This window comes from Schistocerca gregaria, chromosome 5, assembly GCF_023897955.1.
Source record: "Schistocerca gregaria isolate iqSchGreg1 chromosome 5, iqSchGreg1.2, whole genome shotgun sequence".
Taxonomy (NCBI): Eukaryota; Metazoa; Arthropoda; class Insecta; order Orthoptera; family Acrididae; genus Schistocerca; species Schistocerca gregaria.
In genome coordinates this window covers 463,215,353-463,238,330 of record NC_064924.1, presented here as the reverse complement: position 1 = coordinate 463,238,330, position 22,978 = coordinate 463,215,353, and the positions used below count along the sequence as shown (strand labels likewise).

The 22,978-nt window shown below is 40.8% G+C and overlaps 1 protein-coding gene across 8 annotated transcripts in view; it reads left to right on the top strand.

Moving 5' to 3' along the window:
* The window catches only part of LOC126272063 (putative methyltransferase DDB_G0268948), a 125,497-nt gene that overhangs the window by 827 nt on the left and 101,692 nt on the right, over positions 1 to 22,978 (top strand). For 3 of the 8 annotated variants that reach the window (XM_049974595.1, XM_049974601.1, XM_049974602.1), the window contains exon 1: positions 6 to 172. The exons of 3 other annotated variants lie outside the window; for them this stretch is intronic. The gene's annotated coding sequence lies outside the window, so the exon portion shown is untranslated. Of the gene's footprint in view, positions 1 to 5; positions 173 to 22,978 lie in introns of those variants that run through there. 2 more of the 8 variants (XM_049974596.1, XM_049974597.1) reach the window with 1 other exon arrangement.

Sequence of the window (22,978 nt, the reverse complement as noted above, 5' to 3'; positions counted from 1 at the left end):
TTCAACTCCATTGCATTCTGAAAAGCAACGCGGACCTTGACGAATCACGTTGTATTAGTGTTGTCACGCCCGCTACATTGAAAACCAAACCTTAGCATCGAACCAAAAAGGTTCGTCCGTTTCAAATGTTGTGGTCTTCATACTTAACGGAAGTATTGTTTCTTAATGTAATGTAAGTGTCTTTGCACCGAAAACTGAAATTAATTGGACTTTGATATTACCGCCACGTTACAATTTACAGCATATCCTTCTAGTTTAAGTAATTTTCTAATAACCAACTTGTGCCGTACTTCTTTGAATAATCGCATATTTGTATGTTTTTATATGCTCCTGCGCAGCTGTCTTCCTCTTCTCGATTTCCCGGAAAGTTATGAAATGCTTCCCGGGTATCGGGAAAGTAGCGATTCTTGCTAGATGAGGAATTTCCGAACTAGTTAAGGGGGTAAATCTAGCCGAGAATGCTTTTTTGCTACTATTTCATTTAGTGTGTTGCATAACATTTCATGCCACGCATGAATATCAGTTTATAACGGCCTAGAAGAGTCAGATGGGGAAGACGTTTTTGTCACTTAGAATTGCGATTGAAATTATATAAATTGTACGTTAGTAAGATGTTCGCCAGGCAGTAGTGTTAAATTGAAAAACTGCACTCGAGATTGTTTTGTATTTCTTTTCTCCATACGCGGTATATAGCTGGAAATATTTTTCCGTCGGGTGTCTACAGTATGTGGTGTTTAAAAAATAAATAAATAAAGGGCAAACAATGGCCAACACTGATTTAGGAAGGGGAGAGTTTCTCGACTTGAAGGACGTTGCCATTAGATTGCAAACCTGGTTTACATTGGTCAGTTTTTGCTTGAGGTAATGATCCTCATTACTTTCTTTTGCAATATAAGACCATTCTTGCAGCCTGCAGAATGGCTCCACAGTAACAGCCCGTAGCTGATGTGGCTGTGGAACATTGTGTAGTATTCTGTTAGTAGATACTGTTGTGATATTTCTCTTTTTAGTTTCCTTGAGAGGTATAAAACCTGTGAGAGTTTGGAATGTACATGGTCAGTGTGTTGTTGCCAGATTAACTTGGCATCAATGGGAAAATCCACAGAAGCTTAACAGCTGATGTGTCACCCAGTGCTCCAGTATCACTGAGGTTGCGTATCATTCTCTTGTGTTTTGTCTTCAGTAATGTTCATCTTGTTTATGATAAACTAGGCCTTGACCTCACCGAATAGGACATCTGCTTGTTGAACAACCCGAACTACATTGAGAACATAGTTATCATTTGCAAACTGCAAGGTATACCTATTGGAGACTATGGCATTAACAAAAATTAGGAGCAACAGAGACCGATTATGGATCTTGGTGGCACACTGTGTTTTAACTTCATTTCACTTTAGCCTGCTCCTGGCACCGATTCAATCTGCCCTCTATTATTTAGGTAGGATTCGAGAGTTTGTAGAACAGGTCCCCCAGAACCATATGATTTTAGCTTGATGGGTGGGGCCTTAAGTGGGATGCAATCAAATGCCTTGCTAGAGACAGAGTATCAGTGCTACCGACTCCTTGTCTTCAAAACCATGACTTGTATTTGTAACTTTGTTAAGTACTGCTGTTGTAGTTAACTAGCCCTTCAAAATCTATGCTGCTTATCACAAAACAGGTTATTTCCTTCAAAACAACTAAACAGCTGATCTTTCATTATGGACTCCATCACCTTAGCTAGCTCTGGTATTGTAGATACAGTCCTATAGTTTGACCCTTCATGTGGGTTACCTTTATCATAAACTGTTGGAAATTCTCCAGAATGGAGGCACTTCCTTGTTGCTATTTTCAGTGGGCGAGCAATTTCAAACATTATAGTTTAATGTAATTGGATAGATAAATGTACCCATCAAGCAGTGGCAGAACTCTCACATAAAAGGGGGTTATAGTTAGGTAAGCTTTCAGAGTGAGTGGCTCCTTCTTGAGGCAGAAGGTTTGGAGGGGAAGGAACAGGGGTGAACGAAAAGGACTGGAGAGGTTTAGGAAAAGGAGCGGATTTTGGGAATGTCACTTGGAATCGCTGGTAAGGGGAGACTTACCAGACGGGGCGAGAAGGAAAGACTGATTGTAGGACAACATCGGACAAGATTTCAAAACCTGAGAGCTTAAATGTCGAAGGCAGGGTTATATTAAAGACAGTTATTACTGCTTAAACATGGGGCATGAATTAATAAGAGTGAAAAGCTAAGTGTATTGTATGTAACAGAGGTGGGAGGGGTGGCAAAAAAATAGCCAGGTAAGAAAATGATAGATGTAGAAAATGAAAACAGAATGAAGACAGGAGTAGTTACTGTGAAGAAATGATGAGGTAGAAGACATTAACACAAGTTAAGGCCAGGTGGGCGGTAAGAACCAATAACGTGTAGCGGTAGTTCTCACCTGCGCAGTTCCAAGAAATTGGTGTCTGCGGCAGAATCCAGATGCCTCATGTGCTGAAACAGGCACCGAGGTCACAATTGTCATGTTATAAAGCATGCTTTGTAACAGAATACTGTGTGTTGCCAGTATACGCCCTGTGCATATGCCCATTCATCTGAACTGATAATTTGGTGGTAGTCGTGCTTATGTAAAAGTCTGAACAGTGTTTACATAACAGCTGGTATATGATGTGTCGTTTTACCAGTGGCTCTCTCTCTGATAGTATGCTTTTCGTCGGTTAAAGGGCTGGTATAGGTGGTGGTAGAAGGGTGCATAGGGCAAGTCTTGCAGCATGGACAGTCACAGGGTTAGGAGCCTTGGTCCTCACCGCCCACCTGGCCTTGATTTACGTTAATGTCTTCCACCTCAGCGTTTCTTCACACCAACTACCTCTTTCTTCACTGCGTTTTTGTTTTCTATATATTTCATTTTCTTATCTGTCTATTTTCTGCTGCCCCCTCAAATCTCTGTTACATATAATACACTTAGCTTTTCGTCTTAGTAATTCATACACCATGTTAAGCAGTAATCTCTGTCTTGCATATTACCCTGTCTTCACCTTTAAGATCTCAGGTTTTCAAATATCATCTGGTGCAGTCCCCAACAATTATTCTTTCCTTTCAATCTGAATGGTAAGTCTCCCCTGACCTGCATGTCTAGCAGACTTTCATGAAATACACCCCTTTTCCTAGACCTCTCCAGTCCTTTTCCTCCACTCCCTCTTCCTCCCTCTTTAACCCTCCTGCCTGAAGAAGGAGCCGCTGGTTCTGAAAGCTTGTGTAATTATGACCTTTTATGTGTGTGTTCTGCCACCACTCAGTGAGTAGATTTTTTATCTATTCAGTTACATTATTTTGTCGAAAATTGATTGCTTTCATTATTATACAGACTATAGTTTGTAATATAGTATGGGATGTGCCATAAATGCCTGGGATCCCTGAGTGTTTGTAGTTTTTATTATTTTTTATGCCTTTTGGATACTCTTTCTTCCACATTACCATGCTGAACTTATTTCCAAATTTCACAGCAAATGCTGTATCTGTTCCAAAGTCAGGAGTTTTGTATACTGTGCTTTCTGCTGTGTTTAAAACATATTCATTAAATCTGGACTGCAAGAATTAGAGCAAGAGTTGAGCTTTCACCTGTGTTCATTAACCAGATACCACACTGCCTTGCAGGGATAATGAGCTTTTTCAATAAATCTGAAATTACTTTCTTTTTTTGCTTTCTCTACTTCTCTTCTTTACATCTTTTTGGTCTGTAAATAATTGCAGTATAGTCTTTTTGTTAATGCTAATATCTTCAGTGGCTTTGAATTTATCCTTTAATAGTTTATTTCAGCTAATCTGAAGGTATACCCGCTCTTTAGTGTGACAGATTTCTCTGTGTATTTTGATTTGGCAGTTGGATACCTCTCTGGTTTTAGTGGAAAACTTACATAAAATTTCGCTTTAAGAGTCTGGAAAATTGAGTGTATCATTTGTATCATTTGGTGCCAGTACATCAGACATTTGATGCTAATCTGTGAAAGACACTTTAATTATTGAATAATAATCATTTTTCTATCTAGTAACCCTACTTCCGATTATGTAATGTGAATGCCAACTGTAAATTTGTTGTGTATGTATTGAGTTTTTCTATAGCTTCATGATTGCAGCAGTTTGATCTGCAAGCATAGGATCAATTACACTAACTTTGTAGTCTCAACTATTTAACTTTGTGACAATTGTACCAAGACAGACACCTCCTCTTGTCAGTTGATATTTTACCACAGATAGTCCATAGCTGCTTAATAAGTTCATCAGAGTGCTCTCTTTTGTCACTGCCTTCCCCCATATGGATGTTGAAGTCTCTGTATAAGACAATTTTTGCTTCTAGAACCAGTGAATGACATGAATAGCTTTCTAATTTGTTCAAAATTGCCATTTGGGAACAGTGCGTAGAAACAACAATTAAGTTGACTTCTGGCAGCCTCAAAGTTGCCAAATCTAGGTCGAAGTCCACACAGAAGTTATTTATGTCAATTTTCGAAGCACTGAGCTTACTATTTGCATACGCAGCACACTACCATGGATAGAAGTTTGTCTACACCATAGTCTCACTTCCTCAACAAAAAGTAATGATTTATCGAGTTTTGTTGTCAGGCACTGCACGTGTGCAGTGGCTGTAACTAAGCTTGCATTTTTTCAGTGGTGACATTTTCTGTTCTACTGGAATATTCTTTGCCGTGGGAGTTTATCTCACTGGAGCACTGGGCATCATCTGGAATAAAAAACATCATAATGCTCTTAGGTCATACATTGCTGTCCATTATTTTATCTTGTAAGTCGAAATGAACACAAAGATTGAAGCTGTTATTTAATTCCTTTGATTCCAGTTTATCAACTATAAAACTGTTGTGACTTGGGAAAGTGTTTTGTCAGAAGTTAGTTACAGAATCGGTTTTGGCTAGAACTAGACTCTCTTTACCCCATAAAGCATTCCATTTTCTTTGCCAGTAATACCTATTATGACATTACTTCTGTTTTTAGTTCTGTAGGCCATTCTGTTCACCAGGTTTCCTATTTTGTAGCATAGTCATGTATGACAGTTTATTTCATTTTGCTGTGCCTGCAATGGTTTTGGTCAATTTGTTTCTTCCTCCCTAGTTTCTTCTGCCTCCCTACTTGTTACTCGCTTCCTACCAGCCTGTATTTTTGCCTTCTATAGAGTTTATGTCCAGCAACTTTTTAACATATGTATTCAGTTTGTTGTCATTGACAGATTTTGTTTTACTGAGACACTTGCTGTTTAAGCTTGAAATGGTTGCCACTGCAGAAACGTCTGGATTTTCATCAGCATTTTTTCTTGGAAAATTACCACCTGATGATTTTGCAGATTGTTTACTAGCTACTGTTTTGATTGCTGCTTCTATGATGTCCCTCAGTCGTAGAGCAGTGAGGTTTACCTGTTCAGTTTCACTCGTACTATGTGGCTCATTAGTTTATTTTCAACAACCTTTAAACATTGTTTTTCCATGTTTCTTGAAGATCATTCAGAGGGCATTTCCCGATGACCCCTGAGAGGGCTCATGGCTCTTGTGTGACTTTGTGTATGGCACACACAGACCCCGAGCTATTGTTGCACTTTCTTCCTTCCAGGGCTGCATTCCCTCCCACGTTCCTCTCCCTATTTGTTCTCACTTCTTCCCCTATGCCCCCTCCTCCTCACTCGGTGTCCTTGTTTACACCTTCCCAGCTATCCTCTTTGTTTGTGGCATTCCTTCTGGCTTTTGTCCTTCTTGTATTTCTTTTTCACCTTCCATTTTTTTGCATTTTTAGTCTCCTTTTGGGTTCAAACTCCCCTCTAAATTTTCTCTCCTTAGTGAGAGCCAACTGGAGAACAACACCTAACTTAGCGTCTTCGGCATGTGGCCTTACCATCTCTTCCATCTTTTCCTCAATGCTATTGTCCTGTACCACTACACAGCCAGCCTGTGTGGTGGGTTTGTTATGTACCCTTTTGGTTGAGCCCCCTGACACCACAGAAACCACACTTTTGATACCTGAGCCGATTCCTCCCTGTGTATGTGTGCATACCTAGCAATCTTTGTTTGTATTTCAGGAGCATCAGAACTCCCAGCAAGGGCTGTCATTCCAGATAGCGCTTGCTGTGGCTAGTTGGTGTCTGCGGCGAGTGTCCCTGATTGAAGAGGTTGTTATCATGGTGGACACTTTGAGTATGAAACACTCTAGCTTCAAACGGCCATTCCACTATGTGCGTCTCTTTAGTTGACAATGGGTGTTTTAATGCTGCTGCTTATAACATGGCAGCCTTCCGTGGTTGCATCCTGAGAGAAGGGTCAGACTCACAGGTTTGGTGTGAGGCCCTTTCACAGCCACCTGATGTGCACCAGAACTCACGGGGACACATTCACCACCACCACAAGGGTATTATTTTTTGTGGACACTACTGAAGACTAGTTTGGCAAAGTCAGGCTTTGAGTAAAATGTGGTTGGGTTCAGTATTGATCTACTTCTGCTGTCCATTCAGCTGCCCTTTGTGCGTCGGACCATTTTGGCGACAACCCAGTGTCCATTACTCCTCAGCAGTCTTTGAATCTGGTTCTGGCAATCACTTTTCATAGGAACCTCATCCTTCAAACTAATGAGGAACTCCAGGTTATTCTTGAATGACAAGGCTTTCATTTTGTTTAGCATGTTCTGGTATGCCGCAAAAGGATAATTGCATCAATAATGCTGCCTGTGGCACTTATTCCGTCTTACATGTTTTACTCACTTCCCCTCTCTATCTCACTTCATTACGCTGATCACAGCACAGTGATCTCTCTGATAGCGATGACTTTCCGTTGATCCTCTCATTCTGGCATTTGAGGGGATACTCTCTCAGAGAAGGTCAACGTTGTGTGTTACCAGTGTGACAGGAATCTGCACTGCCCATCATCCATGAGATGTTATCAGTTTTTGCACTTTGGGCAAATCTTCCTGTGGTGAATGGAGACACACACTCCATGAGGGGAGTCATGTGTTCTGCTCCCCATTTGTGTTAATTATCATGACCTTCACTCTTCACACCTGCTGTATTGCCCTGTTTATAAGAAGGCGCAGGAGTATAAGTCCCTTGATAATTTATCCTACACTGAGGCTTTTCGGAAGTATGACTGTCTTCATCCTGCATCTATGATGCCTCACTTTGCCTCTGTTGCATCCTTTCTCGCTTCTCCTTACCCCTTTCCCGACCCCCTCTCTTCTCTCTCTCTCTCTCTCTCTCTCTCTCTCTCTCTCTCTCTCTCTCTCTCTCTCTCCTGTAGCTCCCACACTCACCACTCTGGATGTCACTTCCCTTACACTGCCATAGAGATGAACTCCTCCTTCAGCACCTGTTGGTGATTGGGTCCCTTTCCGGGATCCCTCCCTCTGTGTATCCCAGACTGGAGGTGTGCTGCCAACCTGTCCCCCCCCCCCCCCCTCCCCTCGCGTCTCCTGGACCGGAAGCATTCTGCATCTAGTTGGCCACACGACCCACAGACCATGTGGCTCAAAGTTGCCCAATCTGTCAGTTACAGATCTTGATGAAGCCTGTTCTCTTTCTGGGCCCTGCCCTTCTCAACCCGTTAAAGAGCAGAAGAAGAAACACAAGTCCCTGGACAAGGCCACTCTGTCACCACAGGAGGTGCTGACTCTACCTTCACAACCTGAGTCAGATCTCATGTTTATGGCTGTCACCCCATTCTTGTTAGTGACAGATGATGACTCGGCGACATGGCTGGTTTCAGCCCATTCACTTTCTGTTTGGATACCCGTGCTGTGCTTATTCAGTGGAACTGTGACAGATACTACTGTAACCTTCCAGAGTTGCAATTCCTTATTTCCTTCTATTCTGCAACTTGTCATTCTCCAGAAGCCCCATTTTACTGAGGCTCAGTCACTGACCCTTTGTGAATTGTGTGCTTTCTGTTGGAACCAGGTTGTCCATTTGAGGGTTTTATTAGTACGTGGATCCCACTTCATTCCAAATTGGAAGAGTTCCACCTGAGTCCACTTGCAATCTCTGTCCTCCTCCTCCTGACAGGCCACCTATACCCACTGCCGTAACTTCCTTCCTTCAGCAACTACACCTTCCCGTCCTCCTCCTTGGGGATTTTAATGCCCATCACCTCTTGTTGGGCAGTGCTAACTGGTGTCTCCTCATAGACCAGTTTTTGCAGACCATGATGTATGTCTTCTTAATGATGGTTCCCATAACATTTCAGTGCTGCCTGTGGCATCTTTTACTCGCTTCCCCTCTCTATCTCACTTCATTACGCTGATCAAAGCACAGTGATCTCTCTGACAGCGATGACTTTCCGTTGATCCTCTCATTTCCTTCCTGCCTCCTGATGGCTAGGTTATTCTGCTATGCTTTCCATCATGTTGATTGCATCTGAATACCTCACAGGTTGTGTTTACCCCCTCTTTGTCAGGTTGTATTGATGAAGTGTTGTCTGTGACATATCTGATACAACTATTCACGCTGCCAGTGTTGCTGTTCCTCCCCCTCAATAGGCTGCTTTTGCAGCTGGCCGGTCCTGTGGTGGAGCACGGCCATTGCCATCACCATCGCCATCCATGATCACCATCTGGCCTCGCAAAACCTTAAGCAGCTCCCATCCCCCGCTAGTCTTATTACCTTTAAACATCTTCATACCAATGCCTGTTATTTAATGAACAGAGCAAGCAGGTCTGTTGGAAACACTTTGTCTCCTCGTTAAATTTGTTTGTCCCTTTGTCACGGATATGGACTACGCACCATACCCTCCAAGTTTGCTAACAGTAGCCACGCATCCCGGGCCTTGCCCCTTCTGGGTGGCCTTTGAATGGATCCATCAGTTCTTGCAGAACATCTTGTGACTCATTTCATTACTGCATCGGTGTCAACTTCCTATCCTCCCGCCTTTTTCCTTAGGAAACAGTGGGCTGGTCCTTGTCAGGTGGAATCCTTCACTGAACCTTTTACAGAATGGGAACTTCTTCTGGCTCTGGCCCCTATTCCATGCATAACCAATTGCCTCAGCATCTCAATTCTCCACGACGACAATATCTACTCTGGGTGTTTAACCTTATTTGGCTGCAAGGAGTTTTCTTCTCTCAATGGAGGGAAATATTGTGGGCCCTGTGCTTAAGCTTGGTGGTGATTCATCATCCCTTTATAGCTATTGACTGATCAGTCTGACCATTGTCATCTGCAAGTTATTTGAATGGATGGTACCTCGTCGGCTCAGTTGGTTCCTTGTATCTCAGGACCTTTTGTCTCCTTAGCAGTGTGGCTATTGGGAGAGATGGTCTCCGATTGACTATCTGCTTCAATTGGAAAGTGCAATTTGACAGGCCTGATTTAGCACCACCATCTTGTTACAGTTTTCTTCGATCTTCGTAATGCCTCTGCCATGGCTTGGTGCCATAACATCTTTCTTACACTCTGTAAGTGGGACCGCCGGGGCTGTCTCCTGATTTTTATTCGTCAAATCCTGTCACATTGATCATTCAGAGTTTGGGTTGGCAACATTATCAGCTTTCTGCAAACCCAGGAGAATAGTTTTCCTCAAGACTTCATATAAAGTTGCTTTCTCTTTCTCATTGCTATTAATGAAGTCACAGCTTCCATCAGACTGTTGATCACCCTGGCTCTGTATGTGGATAACATCTGTATCTGAACGTTCCCACTTGGTAGCCTCTGCATAGCAACAGCTCCAGGATGCTATCCGGTGCACTTCCGCGCGACGCTATCGTATGGTTTTCAATTCTCACACCTTAAATCGTGGTTGGTGCATTTCTGTCATCGTACTGCAGTCCATCCTTATCCAGAGATCTGCCTTGATGCCCAAAGCCTCACCATGATCCCCCAGTCCATTTCTTGGGTTTTCTTTCTGACAACAAGCTCGCTTAGCTCATATCTGCACTCTGAAGATTGGCTGGTTTTGCAAACCCAGTGTTCTTCACGTCCTTGCTCACACCTCTCGGAATGTGGATCATTACACTCTTCTTCACCTTTATAGGGTCTTAGTTCTGGCCTGTCTGGACTATGGTTGTCAAGTTAATGCCTCAGGTGCCCTTTTCACATTGTTGCTTATGGACTCGGTCCACCATCATGGTATCTTTTTGGCCACTAAGGCCTTTAACACTAGCCCTTCTGGGTTGACAATGGGATCCCCCCCCCCTCCCTTCCCTTCCCTTCCCTCCCCTCCCCTCCCCTCCCCTCCCCTCCCCTTCCCTTCCCTTCCCTTCCCTTTTCGGTTTGGCAGTCCCAGCTCCTGCTTTTGTATGCCATTGCTATCCACTCTTTCCCTGCTCACCCCTCCAATTTTATTCTTTCTGCAGCTTTTGAATGTCACTGGCCCACTGTGTCCCCCCCCCCCCCCAATCCCCCTCCCCTCAGACAGGTTTACTGGTTGGGATTTGCCTTGCTTCTCTCCGCCACAATTTCCATCTTCCTCCTCTGTCCTGTTCAACATATTCTCTCCCAAACACGCCCCCATTGGTTAGTTTCTCAGCCACAAATTCAGATGGATCTCTTCTAGCATCTTGAGGTGTGACAGTGTTTGTTCTGCTGCTCTTACAGAGTTTTGGGATGCTATTGTTTTTACAGTGATGGCTCAAAGTCTGCATTAATCTTCTGTTGGCATGGAACACTATCTCTTGCCTGCCATGAGCTGAGTGTTCACCATGGAACTGATGGCTATCTATTGGGCACTCTGCTTTATTAAATAACCTCCCTCACCATAGTTTTGTTATGTACAGACTCGATGAGTGGCTTTCAGGCTCACCAATTGCTGTTTTTCCCGCCACCCCTTGGTTCCTCCCATCCACGATCTTGCCAATCTTGTCTGTGCTGTGTGTTTGGTTGATTTCCTTTGGGTTCGTGTACATGTATGCATCCCGCAGCTATTTATTGATTGATGGGTGGGGTGGAGATGGTGGGGTTGGGGGGAGCCACGTACCCCGATTTCTCCATGATCCTTCTGGGACAGATTTAAAGCTTGACATCAGATTCCTTTTTGGTCAGTCGTGAGCCGATTCTTAGAGGGCCACCCCCCTGTCTAATAAACTTTTGAGAGATCAAGGTGCCTCCCACCACATTTTGTTCTTCTCTCCACCACTCCCAGCGGGAATCCACCATTCTCTGTTGTCTTTGTACCGGCCATACCAGGTTGATCCATGGTTTTTTACTCTATAATGAGCTACACCACCCGGTCCCCCCCATATCCCTCCATTCCTCTTGTAGTTGTGTTGCCTCCCTCACGGGGGTCCACTTTTTGCTGGACTGCCCTTGCCTTTTGACCCTTCAGACTAAATATGCCCTTCCACCTTTCTTGTACCAGGAGTTAGCAGTTACCCTTGCATGGCTACACCTGTCAGTGATTTTCTTCATGAAAGTCATTCGTCCTGCCAGATTTAACTGCCTGAATTGCCTTCCAGAATGGGATCCCCTCAATTAGTGTTGGCATTGTTTTTTAGCCCTTTGGCCTTGCCCATACAGCGGCCTTGTTTTCCCCATTTTTCCTATGTTTTGTCTGGTCTTTTGTGCCGTTTTGTTTCCACTTTTCTTATATCTTCTTACCCTTATCATAATCATGGTATGGTATGGGGATCAGGATGGGTTGACAGAGGTGCTGATGCCCCCTCACGTGTAGCGCCTTTGTGGTGTCTCGGCTCTCGCCCTTCCCCACTACTGCCCCCCGCCCCCCTCCCTTCTCCTTCCTGTTCTTTACTCTTCCTGCCACTTCAGTGTTCCTTTTGCCTCCTTGTTTGACAGTTTTCCTTTCCCATTGACCTAACTGTGATGTTGGTGTTGTTCCTCCATTAGTTTCTGTCACCTTAGAACGTGAGACTGGTGACCTCACTGTTTGGTCTCCCATCTTCTACCCCAACCATCTGACCAGTCAACATTTCTTCACTTAGTGGCAACAACATTTCTAACCTATAGTTTGTGACAATCACAGAATCAAGTTTTTCTTTTATTTGTTTATAATGATAAGTTGTTTCACTATTTTTACTCACTATTGCAACTATGCCACTGCCAACTTGCTCTCATGAACTCTATTAAGACCTCACTTAAAGTATAACCTTAAAATAAGTCTCATATGATGTACAGGAATGTGTTGTAATATGAATTTTGCTATAGAACTCTTTACCAGATACTTAAACAGCTAGCTATTTCATTGTTTTTCTGCAAAGGGAAGAAAAGACCATTTACTGCATCTAATCATTCAGTGGATTCGTTTCTTTCTTGCTTAAAGCAAAGGTAAATAACTGTACACTGGCTTTTGTCTGGCAGGCACTGCATAAATTTGAAAGGGGCAATGACATTCAGAACCCTGCACAATGGATTGCATTTCCCACTTTTTCTCGTTTGAGTGATAGTCAATGCTTTATTTCCTATAAGGCTGTTATATGTAATAATATTATCTGTGTATTACACAAGAGGCCAAATATTTCAAATTGAAGATCATTTGAATTTTGCTTAGTTTGTGCAGAAATAGCAGAAAGAAAGTATTCCACTTCTGTTAGTAAGAAATATTCAGTGTAATAATTGTAGTGTTGAGCTATTAATGTGGACCAATTTCCCGTTGTTTTTTTTTTTTTTTTTTTTCCCACTAAGCAGCAGGATGTAGAGGCTTATCTCATTAGGGGTGAGAGAGATACTGCCTACAGCAAAATTAAAGAGACCTTTGGAGAAAAGAGAACCACGTGTATGAATGTCAAGAGCTCAGATGGAAACCCAATTCTAAGCAAAGAAGGTAAAGCAGAAAGGTGGAAGGAGTATATAGAGGGTCTATACAAGGGCAATGTCATTGAGGACAATATTGTGGAAATGGAAGAGGATGTAGATGAAGATGAAATGGGAGATACGATTCTGTGTGAAGAGTTTGACAGAGCACTGAAAGACCTGAGTTGAAACAAGGGCCCGGGATTAGACAACATTCCATTAAAACTACTGACAGCCTTGGGAGAGCCAGTCCTGACAAAACTCTACCATCTGCTGAGCAAGATGTATGAGACAGGCGAAATACCCTCAGACTTCAGGAAGAATATAATAATTCCAGTCCCAAAGAAAGCAGGTGTTGACAGATGTGAAAATTACCAAACTATCAGTTTAATAAGTAACAGCTGCAAAATACTAACGCGAATTCGTTACAGATGAATGGAAAAACTGGTAGAAGCTGACCTCGGGGAAGATAAGTTTGGATTCAGTAGAAGTGTTGGAACACGTGAGGCAGTACTGACCTTACGACTTATCTTAGAAGAAAGATTAAGGAAAGGCAAACCTACATTTCTAGCATTTGTAGACTTAGAGAAAGCTTTGGACAATGTTGAGTGGAATACTCTCTTCCAAATTCTAAAGGTGGCAGGGGTAAAATACAGGGAGCGAAAGGCTATTTACAATTTGTACAGAAACCAGATGGCAGTTATAAGAGTCGAGGGACATGAAAGGGAAGCAGTGGTTGGGAAGGGAGTAAGACAGGGTTGTAGCCTCTCCTCGATGTTATTCAATCTGTATATTGAGCAAGCAGTGAAGGAAACAAAAGAAAAATTCGGAGTAGGTATTAAAATCCATGGAGAAGAAATAAAAACTTTGAGGTTCGACGATGACATTGTAATTCCATCAGAGACAGCAAAAGACTTGGAAGAGCAGTTGAATGGAATGGACAGTGTCTTGAAAGGAGGATATAAGAGTAACATCAACAAAAGCAAAACGAGGATAATGGAATGTGGTCAAATTAAGTGAGGTGATGCGAGGGAATTAGATTAGGAAATGAGACACTTAAAGTAGTAAAGGATTTTTGCTATTTGGGGAGCAAAATAACTGATGATGGTCGAAGTAGAGAGGATATGAAATGTAGACTAGCAATGGCAAGGAAAGCGTTTCTGAAGAAGAAAAATTTGTTAACATCAAGTATTGATTTAAGTGTCAGGAAGTTGTTTCTGAAAGTATTTGTATGGAGTGTAGTCATATATGGACGTGAAAGATGGACGATAAATAGTTTGGACAAGAAGAGAATAGAAGCTTTTGAAATGTGGTGCTACAGAAGAATGCTGAAGATTAGATGGGTAGATCACATAACTAATGATGAAGTATTGAATAGAATTGGGGAGAAGAGGAGTATGTGGCACAATTTGACAAAAAGAAGAGACCGGTTAGTAGGACATGTTCTGAGGCATCAAGGGATCACAAATTTAGCATTGGAGGGCAGCGTGGAGGGTAAAAATAGTAGAGGGAGACCAAGAGATGAATACACTAAGCAGAATCTGAAGGCTGTGGGTTGCAGTAAGTACTGGGAGATGAAGAAGCTTGCACAGGATAGAGTAGCATGGAGAGCTGCATTAAACCAGTCTCAGGACTGAAGACCACAACTACAACATCAACATCAAGCAGCAGTACAGCATGTGTGGTGCTTGAGAGAGAACTATGATAGGCTTAGATTTGCTGAAAAGTCAGTCACGCCATAGAGTTATTTTAATTCAAATATTGGCACTTGTCTGAGCCTTACAGTATGGCTTTTTCTGAAATTTATATGTATTCGTGGAAAGTAGCTTAAAAGCTACTTTGAATGCTGCCACTGTTAAGAGTCCAATATTGACAATATAGTCAATTAAAATGGCAGACATGTACGAGCTGCTTGGGGTACCAAACTGAGAGGGGCATTTGAGATGCCCGTAGAGCAAAACCTGTATATTCATACATCAAATTAACACTGAAAACAAACAGTTTCCAAGGTCGTTAGACTTACATTTATTTTTAAAGGAATGGCAACTAATGTACGAGGGACGAACACAAGTGGCTGGGGGGACACCAAATGATACATTGCTTGTGTGACATAATTTAAGCGAGAGTGCCAAATTATATGTTGGTTGTGTGGAAAAATTTTCTTGAACCAGCCCTGGACTGAAGAGATGTACTGCCCTAAGGCTTAACCACAAGTTTGAGTGTGATCTTGACTGCTATTTCTCTGATTGGAGTGAATCCTTTGCCTGCTCTTCCCCTTCAGTTTTAATAGTAGTATTATTTCTGCTTTGAAGTGACTATTGGAGTGGGGTGAAGGGAGGGGAACATTTTTTTTTGTGGGGGGGGGGGGGGCGGGGGGGAGGAAAGTCAGATCAGGACTCTTTGTAAGGGAAGGGAGATGTAACAATCATGGAAGATGCTGTCTTGTTTGTGGCATTATAAACCATTTCAAATTAATTAAATAGCAGTCAGCTCGTGCTATAAAAAAAGACAACAGTAGAAACAAGAAATTATAACTGTTTTTTGTTATTGCCCTCTTGATATTAACTAAGGCTAAATAACTTTGGTATTGGCATGAGGCCTTTGAATAAATTAACAATAAAAACTTGAAGGTAGCAAAACTGGGCGTGTAACGTATGACTATTCCACAGTCTTCATCATACGTCGAAGAGATATAAATTTGTTTTATCCTTCCTATGCATTTTTAAAATAAAGCCGTCTATTCTGTCTAAAATTTCAACAGTAGTTACTTGATTTTTTTGTTTGTTTGTTAGTGGAGACATTCTGTGTAAAATCATTCAGCCCATCTCATCCAGCATTTCAGATTTGAATGAAACTTGGCATATTTATTCTGTACATACCAAATTTTAGCATTCTGTCTGTCTCTGTTTTCATTTTAAGGCACTACCAAGCCTGGAAGTTTTCCTGTTGTTAACGTTATGAAGACACAGAATGACACTTGCTAACATTTTGAAAAATAAATTAGCATTTTCTTTATCTTTCTTATTTATTTATACTTATCATCCAAACTGTGTGTATGAAATTTGGTGGTTATACACTTCGTAGTATAAAGATTTTAAAAATAAGTAAAACCATTATGAGAAAAAAGATGCATACTTACATCACTTTATTTTATTTTATTTTTTTACATCACCATTACATTGAATTCTGATAATACCAGTACCACATAAAGGGAAAGAGACATGGACTATTGCCTGGGAAAATAAAATCAGTAGGGATTTTCTTTATTATGTTTTTCCTGCTGTATAGGAAATTTTAGCTCATTCCTCATTTTGTTGTTTCATAAAATATGTTGTTAAAATGCCAGTAAAATATATTTTTTGTACTTTCTCATTCTTTCCAATGTTGTATTATTTCTGCTTAAACATATTTTGTTTGAAAAACAAGTACCAGTAACAACTGGTGCAGTGTGGCATGTTGTTCATTCAGAATAACAGGTTACACTTCTTTCCCTCGAGTTGATGGAACATGTTCTTGTAGAAACATTGTTTAGGTAGTTGGTATGTAGAGAACTTTCCACTGTGCAAATGCAGGTTTAATGGGTGCACAAATGTGGAGTGAGACATGCAAGCACTGAATGTCACTGAGGTGCAACTGCAATTGAGTGTCTCCACCTTCTGTGAAGGGATCAGTTATTCTTTGACATTGCGGTTTGGTGATGTTTTGGAAGACAGAGAACAAGAGGTGCTGCCAACAGTGACAGAAACTGGAAAATAGTTGATAGTGGCTTCAAAGAAATGCCATTCTATTCTATTGTAAGAGTCTGTTCAGATATGTTATTCTGATGTACTGATTAGTAAGAGAGCTATTCACCCAGCATTGTAGTTGTTAAATTGGAGCAACAAAAGAGTTGATGAAAGACAGTTATGTCATTCAGCAGCTTGAATACTTCGAAGCTCTCATCCAGCCCTGAGCTCTCTGGAAGGATGGGAGGAAAGAAGATTAGGATTTAACATCTCATCAAGATCATCATCATTAGAGATGATCAGCCCTTTCCAGACATAAGAGGAGTCACATGGCTTGTTGGCACAGCATAACAGGTTGCATCAAAAAAATTCAAGAGAGGTGACTGTACAAGGAAGTAATTAAGGTAAAAAGTGTCCACGATAACATCAGGGTGGCAGATTGTTTGGAAGAGGAACATTGAAATTACATTACATTGGCTAAAGGCATCCTAAATGTCAGAACAATTGGTAACAGTTCTTCCTTTTGAGAGAGGTGTGGGACAGGATGTACCTAGCTTCTGCAGAGCTGCTTGTGCGACAATGCTTAACTGTGCTTGTTTGGTATTTGGTACTGAAGTTTTTGTATGGAAAAGTTGTGTGTCTTATTAAGCATCCTTGATTGAGTTGCGTGACTGGTGAAGACTGAATTCACATGTTGCAGTAATAACTCTTTGTTTATTAATGTTGAACTAATCTCAGTATAGCTTTATTGGATGACAGTCCACACAAGAGTACAACTGAAAAATCCACCTTGACAACATACAGCAGCTGCCTACTGTGGTGAGGTCCACATTCATCGGATGTGGTTGTGAGCAGGGAGGTATCATGGGTGATAAACGTCATTGTACCACAAGGTTGTGGGCGGTTATGACGGAGGTTCAGGCATGGGAGTGACCAATGGATGTCCAGCAGCTGATGATCCTGGTAAATGCATGAGATGGCGCTATCTGATGGTAGCAGCAGTGGCAGGCACTGTGGTCCAAAGCATAAAAGTGTAGGTGGCAGCAGTCAGGGGCCCAGAGCATAACACACTGTCAAGGAGCTGAGCAACAACTTAAGTGCCCACCGGCGTAGGAACACAGTCGCGGCGTCACATGGACAGGTAACAGTGTGGAAGCAAATAGGTGGCTGTGGCTGCGGCACTGATTACAACAACCTGTGCACCATTCATTGGCATGGTTTGTGCCCGCAGATTCTATTGTGGCTGCAGGGGGCTTGGTGATAAACAGCCTAGCGAATGTTTTGTTGAGAAACAACCTCCTGAGGTAAAGCTGGGCCCACACTTGGCACCTGGCCTTCAAATTACAGCCATGAGTGTGATGGCTAAATATGCAGGGCTCTAACGCCACACATGCTACATTTTAGTTTCAGGTTTTACATACAGATGTGGCTGAATATGTGTTTCGTTGTTCATTTCATGTTTGTCTGCTGTTAAATATAAGTACTCTAGAGCTTCTATCTCAATATATCTAAAATGAATGATGAAAAAATTACTACTTTTGTCATCAGAGCACTAATGTATAAAAAATTCTTTTTGCATCAAAACAATTTAGAGATATATTTATATCTGTGAGATGATTATCTGAACTATGAATTTGTATTTGCATTGTCCATCATGGAAGATAAGTGCATCAAGAGGATATTGATACAGACCATGTGTCTCATAAAAACTTGTGCTAAAAAAAGAATTACAGAAAATTAAGTAACTCATGTGAAGAAGACATCAATGTATTTAAATTACGGACAGATAAAGATGAACTCTATTCCGAAAAAAAAAAAAAAAAAATGAAATTCTACAAAAAAATGTTGTGACCCATACAAAAAAATGTAAACCTGTTAAGAAAACACTAGGAGTTATTCTCTCTACAACAGAGCCAAAGTGCTTTTCTCTCAAACTGATTAAAACTATAATGAGGAGAAACATTTTATGCATCTTGTCATAAAACATTGTTTAATACCAATGATGATGATTACGGTATTTCTAAATACTTTGAGGAGAGTTACAACACAGTAATGACACTCACAAGGATTAGTGATGGAGACTTTTAAATACTGTTTTCACATACCTTGTGTGCTCAGCTATGATATTACATGCCCTTATTGAGGACTGCAAAAAGGAGTATTCAAAAGTTAAACTTTAATACTTAGAGGAAAAATAAAATTGCTTGAAGTGCAAGGAGGACAATAGAAGAGAAAGCTTGGTGCTTTATAACATAGGGAACAATTTTCACCAAGCTCCAAAGAAGTAGTAAATGCAGCTGGTATCCCCACAACACTGAACTGCTCTTGGCAAAAAATTTAAATTACATTCAAAATTTCTGAATACTCAGCACAGCAAGCACAGAATCTTTTTAAAGAAAACCATCTGTTAGTGAAACCAAGTCTGAAAAGAGAGAAGAAACTGCAACCTGAAGTAATTGATTTAGTCATAGTAAAGCCAACCAACACCCTTAAATAGGCAAGGAGTCCCTTTACCAGTTTTTTGTTAGACACAGTTTCTTCAGGTCTAGTTCTCCTGAAGATTCTGTATCTTTTGCTTTCCAATGCCATGCATTTGAAGATTAGATGTGATGCAGTTTCTTCACCCTCATCACAGACCCTACATTTTGGGTCTTGTTCCGTTCACCCATTGTGTGTAGGCGTTTTTTGAAATTCCCATGGCTGGTCATCAGTCCAGTCATGAGTTTGAAGTTTTATCTCTTTCCTGTTAAATCCCAGGACTACAGAGCTTCTTTTTAAACATGGCTTAGACATCATTACCTTAACATTTTTTTTGTTTATGGAACTTGGTCCAATTTTCTATGTGCTGTTTCCTAAGCCAGTTCCATAGTTCTAGTTTGATCATTGCCTTGGTGATTGTCAGGATAAGGTCTGGTCCAGTAAATGGAGTTTTTGCCTCCATCCTGGCCAATATGTCATCTTGTTCATTGCCACAGATCCCGGAGTGGCCAGGGAGCCACACAAGGTTAACCCTATTGCTTCCCCCTAGCTCCACCAGAGCCCTGTGGCATTCTGCAATAACCTTAGATCTCGTTGCAGGAGCTGCCAGTGACTTCAGGGCTGCCTGGCTGTGTGAATAGATGTAGATGCTACGGCTCTTGTAACACCTACACATGTTCTCCTCCACACATGCCCTGATTGCAGTAATTTCAGCTTGAAATATCGAGGCCAGTTTTCCTATAGAGATGATGCCCTCCAGTCTTGGCTGAACCCAGTACACTCCGGCCCCAATGCCTTGGTCTGATTTCGACCCATCGGTGAACTGAACAATGTCCTCCGTACATCTCGAACTGTTTTTTCCCACTACTCCCTGCTTCCAGTTGTTGTATTGTAAGGCTTGTTAAAGCAGTTGAGAGTTATTATATAGCCGGCTGGCATTTCACCAGCCATTCCTATATTTACCTCACTCACTATCTTAGTGTGTAATTCTGGATATCCAAGTGAGATCCAATTTTTACCATTTTTAAGTCTGTATGCTCCAACTGCTGCCTCCATCTTGACCCAAAGGTGTAGTGGAGGCATGTCCAGTATGGCTTCCAGCCCAGTGGTTGGTGTGCTGCTAATTCCGACTGTTATGGCTAAGCAGGCCAGTCTCTGCACCTTAGCAAGCTCCTTAGCTGCAACCTGCTGTTGTACCTTCTTCCACCACACTACGGCCCTGTAAGAAATTCTAGGTTTAACCACCACAATGTATATACAGTGCATACCTCTGGGGCATAGGCCTTCTGGTACTCACTAGAGTACCTTTCACCTTTGAGCAGATGCTGTTAATGTGAGGGGTCCATGTTAGTTGCTCATCTAGGGTTACCCCTAGATATTTCACTATTCCCTTCACAGGTAGACTTTCATCGAAAACCTTCAGATTCCAACTTGAGTGTTGGCTATGCCTCTTTGTGAATGGCATCGCAACAGTCTTTTTTTGGATTAACCCTGTGATCCTATTTAATGCACGTCTTGCACAGCATTTTATGAGGTATGAATGATTTGATAAACACAAGGAAAGAAGCAACGAGAAAGAAAATCGTTAATTTTTGGCAGTTTACACAGAATTTTTTAAATTTTAAAAGTGAATATCCAGAAACTAAATAGGTTTTCTAAATTTTGTCCTATTTGCCCCAAGTGGTGTGTTTCAGCAGGTGCTAATGGTACCCATTCAAAACGTGTCTGCCCCATTTATCACAACATAATTTTACTAATGAATGTAGCAGCATTTGAAGAAAACTATAAAGATCTCGTAGAATTACTAGTATGCGAAAACTGAATCCCAGCGTGTATGTTAAAGCACTGCATTGAGTGACCTCCAGGAGAAACTTTATTATGTTACTTAGAAAAAATGAAGAAACTGTTGTGAAGATGAAACCAATTACTTTCAGCTGACAGAACACAAATATACTGCAAACATTTCTGACTTCATTTAGCACCTTTCATATAAATAGAAAAAGAAAGGAAAAAAAAGCAAGTTCCATATTCATTCATTGCCAAGTCTCAGTCAGAATATTACAAGACACTTAAAGTTTCATTTGATGGATCATTGCCACAGTATCAATGGACATAAGTGAAACTTACTCTTTCACTATACAAGACAAAGCTCAAAGGTACCATTGGACATGACTCTTGCACTGTGCATTCCGTTGTAATTAATTTAAAAAATACTGAAGGTAAAAGATTAGTTTAGTGTATTTGTGTTATATCTGATGATATGAAATATGACATCTAGGTATATGGTCCACAAAATTCAAGAAACAGTAATGTAATTTATCAAAGGAACATATTCACATGTTAAAAAAAACTTCACTATTTTTGTGATGGATATGCAGACCAGTACAAAATAAATTTAATTTTATAAATATCGAAAAAGAATTACAGTTAAAAGATTAGCATGAAAGGAAAATTTACAAAGTCTCTTGGAAATATTATCTGTGTCAAATTTGTTTCAGTTTCGTAATGTAAACATCACCAATGTTAAGTTCCACTTTGTGTCTGAAGAGCTGGTAAATTGGACGCATTCTGAGCTTGTAGAACTTCCAATATTTCCTTTGGCAAGAAGTTTCCATAACTTTAAGTCGTCAGATCTTCTGCTGATCTTGGACCAGTAGTGAAGCAGAGAACACCTTGAAATACAACTTAAGGAATAAATTGGCATCCTTTGTGGGAGAAGAAAAATTGATCCCATCAAGATATGTAGCTTGTAAATATTCCAGTCTGTGGGACTTTGGGATAATCACTGAACCACACACAACAATACTTGAAGTGACATCATCATTTGTACAGAAGAATCTCCTGTTTCTTGGTAGCAACTCAGTGGCAGATGGAAGACAGCCTGTAAGAAGTATTAAGACTTTTTTTTGCACCCCAGAAGAAGGAGAAAGCCGACTCAACACCACACCCAACCAGATCTCGCAGAAAGGAGCAGGAAATCAAGTAGGCCCCAAGTTTCATAAATAAGTGCTGACCTAGTGTTTCACCAAAATGTGTAGTCACTAACAAATAAAATTGATGGATTTCAAATAATGCTAGTAAATGAACTTGAAGATGTTTCAGTTCTGTCTTTTTTAACTGAAAACTCGCTGCAGGAAGACTCACTGAAATGGTATATCTTCCATACTTGTGCAAGAAAGCAAAAATTTATGGTGGCAACTGTATCTATATTAAAAGTGACATCGCATTTGACCATTCAGTTCCCAGAAGACATTACCAGAGAAAGAGCTATCTGGAAATATCAGGTCTTCAACTATTAACTGAAAATACAGTCATAATTTGTTTTTTACAGGATCCCCAACAGTGATGTGAACACAACTACAAAATTTAGACTATCTCCTCTATAGTTTTCAAAGAGAACAGATGTCCGATTATTTGTGTTGACTTTAATATAATTTTTTCTGTGAAATCCAAGCACTAAACTGACATACTGAACCTCTTGTTGACATTTAACCTGAACCCTACAATAGAAATAGCAACATGTGTAACAAACCTAACAATACATGAAACATAAACTAGTGTACCTATAAAATCCAGCCCATGAAGTTTCATTGCACGCTTGAGAGATCACACTGCGCAAATAATTTCAGTAAAAATATATCACCCTCTGTATTCAAATACAGAGCACAAAACATATATACATTTATTTATTTATTACACAACTAAACAGAGATGGGAATAGATATCACCTGTAGGAAGATAAATGAAAAATCCAATAAATTCTTAAGCACCTCTTAGTATTATTTTGAGCTGTGCTTCCCACTAAAAAAAAGGAAAAATAATACTAAAGGTAGCAGTTGGCTCACTCCATACATAGAAGTTTCATTGAAGGAAAAACATTTCTCTAATGCATAGCCAAACAAATCGAAACAGATACAAAATCTGATGCTTATTTTAAAAGACACAAACAGATCTTAAATAAAATTTCCATAAGGCAAAAAAACTAAGAAAAAACAATTGTAGGAAAAAGCTCTGAAAACAGAGACCAGCAAACAATCTGTATTGCATCCATCAGATGAAAAGGAAATACA